The sequence below is a fragment of the Ursus maritimus genome (genome assembly GCF_017311325.1).
Source record: "Ursus maritimus isolate PB19 chromosome X unlocalized genomic scaffold, ASM1731132v1 scaffold_X1, whole genome shotgun sequence".
Lineage (NCBI taxonomy): Eukaryota > Metazoa > Chordata > Mammalia > Carnivora > Ursidae > Ursus > Ursus maritimus.
Window position 1 is genome coordinate 12,587,401 of NW_024423319.1, and position 7,657 is coordinate 12,595,057.

The 7,657-nt window shown below is 42.5% G+C and overlaps 1 pseudogene; it reads left to right on the forward strand.

Annotated features, from left to right (window-relative positions):
- The first annotated feature begins 3,411 nt into the window (after positions 1-3,411).
- LOC103672862 lies at positions 3,412-6,901 on the forward strand (annotated as a pseudogene).
- The last annotated feature ends 756 nt before the right edge of the window (positions 6,902-7,657 follow it).

Below are 7,657 nucleotides of genomic sequence, written 5' to 3' on the forward strand. Positions count from 1 at the left end.
CCACACATACCTTTCAAATTCAATTCCAGTACTTCTGACCTAGCATTAGGATTTGGAATGATGGGAAAGAGAAATTGGATCTAGATGAAGGTAGTGTCAACAGAGAACAAGCTGATTGTCATGAGAGAGTTTGACCAGAGTAGGAAAATCATCTGGTCTTTCAGCAGTGAAAACTAGAATATACCTGGATTTCTCCTCCTTACCAAATGTTGCAAGCAGCAATTCGTGATCACTAATTCCATCTTCTGCCTACCACTTAGGGTTAATTCCAGTTAGGGGCAAACAAAGTTTTTAACAGTATCACCAGATTGTCATGTTTATCAATGGCACCAACAGAACACTAAGGTCAACAAAACCATTTGAGATTCTGAGTGCTGTCCTGATAACCATCTCATTTTCTTGCTCTGATCCCAATGTGCAGAAGATAGTCACTAATTTGGAAAAAGAAGGGGAGACAAAAGAGAGTGGTCCTACCCAAGTGCATGGAAGGTCTGAGTTGTAGAGTACTTTAACGACATAGAAGAGCATGTGAGCTTGGATGAAAGGAGAAGGAAACAGATATTGTTTAGGTGGAGAGTGGCTAAGAGTGAGGGCTCTGGAATCTGAGATTCTGGTTTGTAATCCTGACACTACCACTGACTAGCTGTGTGATCTTGGACTACTAACTTGCAGTCTAAGTTTCCTCATCAAAACCCAGGCATATAACTCTCTACACTTTCCATTCCATTTTGCTGTGAACCTAGAACTGCTCTACAAAATAAAATCTATTAAAAGATAAACCCAAGGATATTAGTAGTACCTGCCTCAAAAGATTGTTGTGGAGACCTGTATATCAGTTACGAGGTTATTATCTCTCAGCCTGAAACCCATCCATCTATACTCTGCTTTGTGATGCTGGGACAGGGACCCCACAAACCACATTTCTTTTTTGCCAGCTGGCTTTCTTGTAGGCTCTTCCCATGGAGACCCCAGAGGAAGACTGCAAGTATGGAGCAAGAGGAAGGGATCTGCTCCTATCTGGGTGCTTCTTATAGGTTCTGTTTGCCAATGTATATCACCCTGACAACACTTCCTCACTCCAGCAGTTGCAGCTCCTACTGGAAGCAATAGCTGAATTCAGCTTTTCATTTTTCTAGCACTTGTAGAACCAGCCTATCACACCCCTCAGAGACACCAGCGCTAGCCTCCTCAGAAATCAAGGTCTCAGCTTCATGGGGCCACTCTTCCAATTTCAGAGTCAGCAGTACCATCTGAGCAGTGCCCTCATCTCAGAGGTCTGAATTCAGTTCCTCAGGGCCCCTGCTTTAAGCTTCTAAGTTGCAATAATTCCAGCCTCTTCTCTTTGTTCCCCAGGCACAGTTGCTGCTTCTTGTAGTTGCTATCTATGTGACACTTTTAGGCACTTCTCCTTTTACCTTTTTAGTTACCTAGGAAACAACTTTATTATGCCTAGTTACCAATTCTTTATACTAAGCTCTCTATTCCTAAAACTGATGTGGTTTCTGTCTCTGACTGGACCCTGACTGATATACTATGTAGCTAACATTTGTTGAGTACCTACTATGTGTTAGGTCTTGTTATAAGAATTGTATATGTTTTTTTAAAGATTTAATTTATTTATTTGACAGAGAGAGAGACAGCCAGTGAGAGAGGGAACACAGGCAGGGGGAGTGGGAGAGGAAGAAGCAGGCTCCCAGTGGAGGAGCCTGACGTGGGGCTCGATCCCAGGACTCTGGGATCATGCCCTGAGCTGAAGGCAGACGCTTAACGACTGAGCCACCCAGGCGCCCCAAGAATTGTATATGTTTTAACTAATCTAATCTTATTCCTAACCACTGTGTTAAAGTACTATGAAGGAAATATCACAATGCCTAGCCCATAATAAGTACTCATTTAGTGTTAGCCACTCTTTTCATTTGGGTAATGCCTTAAACAGACCCTGAAACAAGGACTACTAGGTTGCAGGTGGTTTATTGGGGAGGTAGCATAAGTCATGAATTGGGAAAACTGAGGCAGGAAGGGATAACAATAACCAATAATATGTGCATTGATGAGCAGGTTACTGCTATGGAAAAGCAGGGCTCAGTCCTACTGGGAACCCCCTTTGAGAAGGCTAATATGACATGCCTCTTAAGTGTCCCATCAGAGCACAGGGAGGATGGGCATTTATACCCTGTCCCATCCCCCACAGGCACTAACTCCCCCACATTTCCAAGTTAGCCAAATAGATAAGGGCAAGGCATTAAGTGTATCTGTTAAAGCTGTTATTATCCTTATGGGTGTAGACTATAGACTGGCCAGATAAAGGCCATGAAAAATGTTTTCCTAATATAGGTCACAAAACTGACACAGAGGCCAGGGAGAAACTATCAACAATATCTCACATGTAATAGGCATTCAGTAAGTGTTTGTTTAACTGAACTATTGATGGTAAGATTCTGCCAGGAACACCACTTGACTAACAAAAAAATACCTGGAAAAATTTTCTCTTGAGTAGAGTAGATTTTCCTTGAGTAGAAGGATTTAATTCTAACCCCCCCCCAAAAAAAAGTTAACTGGCTATTAGAATATAGCAGCAGCCTTTGAGGATTGCTAGTATGTCACCTTGGAACTCAGTATAGTAAAGAAACTAGACAATCACATTCCAAAGATGGTCTTTGTTTAGAGGTATATGGGATTTATTTTTTAGTATGGTAAGCACTTAAATGTATTTACATGTTATTCAAAGAGAGGTTGAAGGTAATAGGAAAGACAAGGAATAATGTCATGGAGCAGAGAAGGATTCAGGGTACAAGGGAAGAAATTAGCCTTCAGAAGTAATAAGACATACTTTTTCCATGAGATAGAACAGAATGGTGTGGCTGAACGTAAATACTGTGTGTGGTAGGGAATAGGAAAATAGGTTGAGGAAGTTCTACCTGATAACTCCAATTCCCTTTCTAACTTAAAAAGACTGAGGGCGAGGGAGAATGAGGGTGGAGGTAATAAGATAGTAGTCTTAAAGAAAATGCTGAGAGGAAGTCAGCAAGATGGCAAAATAGGAGGTTCCCTGCTCATCTTTCTGCTCAGTGACAATAATTTGGCAGCAGACATGGACAAGAATACCTTTGTGGGAGCTTTGAGAGATCCAGCCACAGGCCAGGAGTAGTCATGTCCTCCCAGGAACTCACCAGGAGTCATGTCCATCCCAGCCCCTGAAGGTAGGCCTGCCAATTTCTATGCCACTGAAGATCCTAAAAAGACCTTGTAATTCAGCTGTAGCTCCTCCCAGCTGCAGCCCAGGCACAGCCCTTCCTGCCCAGGGTCTGAGTAGGAGACACACACATCCTTGCCCCCAAAGCAGGCCTGCTGATCTCTGTCCAACTGCAGATCTTAAGGTAGGCCTATACCCAGGCCCAGCCCCTCTCAGCCATGGTCTACGAGCAGTCTTGCCTGCCCAGGGACCTGCCAAGAGATGTGTCTATAAGTACCACTGGAAGCAGTCCCAATGACCTTGATCTGATGATGGACCCTGAAGTAGTGGCCCTGTGACTTGTCACCAGCCCCTTTCAGCTGCAGTCTTGGAGCTGTCCTGCCTGCTTAGGGACCTGGCAGGAGACACGCTACTCTGTGCTCACAAAGGTAGGCCTGCCAGTCTGACTGCAGATCCTGAAGCAGCCCTGTGACCCAGCTCTAGCCCTACTTTGCCAAAGTGCAGGAGCAGTCCTGCCTGCCCAGGAACCCAGCAGGAGGCACAACCATTCATGTCCCTGAAGGTAGGCCTGTAGACTTTGGTCCCAGCAGTGGGTCCTGAAGTTTGATGACTCAGTTCCAGCCCCTCTCAGCTTCAGTCCAGGGCCCCACTCAATAGACTCCCCTGTGACTTATAGGGGGCCCTCCCAGGGACCCAGCAGGAACAAACCCAGTCTGTCAACTCAACTGTGGACCCTGAAGTGGACCCTTGTCCCAGCACCAGCCCTACTGACCAAGATCCTAGAAGTAATTCCATCCTACTAGAGATCAGAATCCACACCCACCCAAGCCTCTGGTAAAAAGTCCACAAACCAAGGACCCCACCGTGGATCCTGTAGCAGCCATGTGATCTGGCTCCAGCCCCACATGCCTGTTACCCAGAGGCAATACCATCAGCCCAGAGACCCTTCAGAGGAAGGTCTTTACCTGCCAAAACCTGTCTGCAAATACTAGAAAAAGGTTTGCTCTCCCAAATGCACAGACACCAACACAAGGCTACATGGATCAGGAAGAATCAGGCAAACGTGACACCACAAAAGGAAACTAATAAAGTGTGAGTAACTGACTCCAAGGAAATGGAGATCTGTGAGCTGCTGACAAAGCATTCAAAATAATCATCTTAAAGAAGCTCAGTGAGATGCAAGAGAACACAGATAGACAACTAGATGAAATCAGGAAAACATTGCAGGAACAAAATCAGAAATCTGAAAAAGAAATTTAAACTAAGAAATCTTAGAGCTGGAGAATATAGTCACAGAACCAAAAAATTCAGTAGAGATTCAACAGCAGAACTGATCATGCAGAGAAAAGAATTAGCAAACTTGAAGACAAGTCATTTGAAATTAGCCAGTTAGAGGAACAAAACCAACAAAAGAATGAAGAGAGAAGAAAGCATATGGGACCTATAAAATACCATCAATAAAATGAATATATGGCATTCTCCCAGAAGGAGAAGAGGGGAGGCAGAAAGATTACTTGAAGATAATAGCTGAGAGCAGGCCAAATCTTGGGAGGGATATAACATCCAGAGATATATGAAGCTTAAAGGACTCTAAGCAAGATGAACTCGAAGACTACACTAAGACTCATTATAATCAAATTGTCCAAAATCAAAGAAAAAGAGAGAATTATGAAAATAGCAAGAGAAAAGTAACTCATCACATACAAAGGAAACCTCATAAAGCTATCAGTGGATTTCTCAGCAGGAACCTTCCAAGCCAGGAGGGAGTGGGATGATATATTCAACGTGCTAAAAGAAAAAAACTGCCAAATAAGAATACTATGCCCAGCAAAGCTGTCCTTCGGGAATGAAGGAGAGATAAAGACATTACCAGACAACAAATGCTGAAGGAGTTCATCACCAATAGACCTGGCATATAAGAAATGATAAGGGAGTTATATTTGAATTGGAAGGATGCTAAGTAACAGCATGAAAACATATGAAAGTATAAAACTCACTGTTAAAGTTAAGTATATAGTAAAATCCAGAGTACTTTAATACTATAATGGTGGTGTGTAAATCACCTTTAATTCTAGTATAAGAGTTAAAAGGCATGGGGTGCCTGGCTGACTCCATCAGTAGAACACGCAACTCTTGATCTCAGGGTTGTGAGTTCAAACTCCATGCTGGGCATGGAGCCTACTTTAGAAAAGAGTTAAAAGACAAAAGTATTAAAAATAGCTATAGCTACAATAATTCGCCAATGGGTGCACAACATAAAAAGATGTAAAGTGTGCCATGAATAGCATGAAATATGTGCGGGGCTGGGGGGGGGGAAATGCAGAGTTTTTGTATGTGATTGAAGTTATGTTGTTATCCACTTAAAATAGACTGCTGTAATATTTTATGGAAGCCTAATGGTAACCACAAAGCAAAAGCCTACAGTATACACACATAAGATAAAGAGAAGAGAGTCAAAGTATACCACAATGGAAAATCATCAATTCACAATGGGAGATGGTAAAAGAAGAAAGGAACAAAGGAAATGCAAAAAAGCCATAAAACAATAAGATAGCATTTGTAAGTCCTTACCTATTGATAATTACTTGAAATGTAAATGGGTTAAATTTTCTAATCAAAAGGCATAAAGTAGCTGAATGGATAAAAACAAAAGAACAAGACCCAACTATATGCCGCCTATAGGAGACTCACTTCAACTTTAAGAACACATTGACTGAGGTTGCCAGAGGGCAGGGGTTGGGGGAATAAGTGAAATAGGTGCCAGAGGGCAGGGGTTGGGGAAATAGGGGAAAGGGATTAAGAAGTACAAACTTCCAGTTATAAAATAAGTAAGTCATGGGGATGAAAAAGTACAGTATAGGGAATATAGTCAATAATATTGTAATAACTTTGTATGGTGACAGAGAGTAACTATACTTATCATGGTAAGCATTTTGTAATGTATATAATCAGTGCATAACTTTGTTGTACACCTGAAACTAATACAATATTGTATGTCAACTATACTTAAATTAAAAATTAAAAAGCACAGGACACCTGGGTGGTGCAGTCAGTTAAGTTTCCAACTCTTGGTTTCAGCTCAGGTCATGCTATCAGGGTGGTGAGATTGAGCCCCACATTGGGCTCTGTGCTCAGTACAGAATCTGCTTAAGTTTCTCTCTCCCTCTCCCTCTGCCCCTCCCCCCCAATAAATAAATCTTTTTTTAAAAATTTAAAAGCGCAGGTGTTTGCCTGAAGTTAGGAACACGGCAGGCAATGTGACTGGCCCCAAGCTATGGACTAGGAAGCCAGAAGGAGATCTTTTCCATAGTTCAGGGCTGAGATTGATCCGCTCAGGGCCCAGCAGCTGGCTACAGAGCTGGAGGTAGAGATGATAGCTGATATGTACAACAGAATGACAGTGTCTACCATTGGAAGTGTGTACCTCTCAACTACAAGGAAGCAGAGCTGTCCAAGTGTGAGTCTGTGTGTCTGGACCACTGTATCTCCAAGTACCTCGACATCCAACGTCGGATGGGCAAAAAGTTGACAGAGTTGTCTGTGCAGGATGAAGTGCTGATGAAGAGGGTGCAGCAGGGCTCTGGACCTGTGTGTGGCCCTGACAGTATACACCCCAAGGTGCACCCTCCCCTTTCCCACTTATCTAATAAAAGTGCCCCCATTGGGTGTCATCTGTGGAAAAAAATTAAAAAGCGCACATAGGCTGATAATGAAGGGATGGAAAAAGATTCCATGTAAATGGAAACAGAAAGAGAGCAGGGGTAGCTATACTTAGACAAAATAGATCTTAAGTCAAAAAATGTAACAAAAGACAAAGACAGGGCAGGTCATTATATAATGATAAAAGGGTCAATTCATCAAGAGGATATAACAATTGTAAATGTATATGCACCCAACATTAAAGCACCTAAATATAGTAGGGAAATACTGACAGATTTTAAGGGAGGAATAGACAAAAATACAATAATTGGGGACTTCAACACCCCACTCTCAACAATGGACAGATCATCCAGACAGAAAATCAATAAGGAAATATTGGACTTGAAATATACTTTATACCAAATGGACCTAATAGACATATACAGAATATTCCATCTGACAGCAGCAGAATCTATATATTCTTCTAATATGTAATGGAACATTCTCCAGGATAGAGCATATGTTGGGCCACAAAAGAACCCTCAACAACTTCAAGAAGATAGAAAGTGTATCAAGTGGGGCGCCTGGGTGGCTCAGTCGTTAAGCATCTGCCTTCGGCTCAGGGCGTGATCCCAGAGTCCTGGGATCGAGCCCCACATCAGGCTCCTCTGCTGGGAGCCTGCTTCTTCCTCTCCCACTCCCCCTGCCTGTGTTCCCTCTCTACCTGGCTGTCTCTCTCTCTGTCAAATAAATAAATAAAATCTTTAAAAAAAATGTATCAAGTATCTTTTTCTGATGACAATGGTAAGAAACTAGAAATCAATA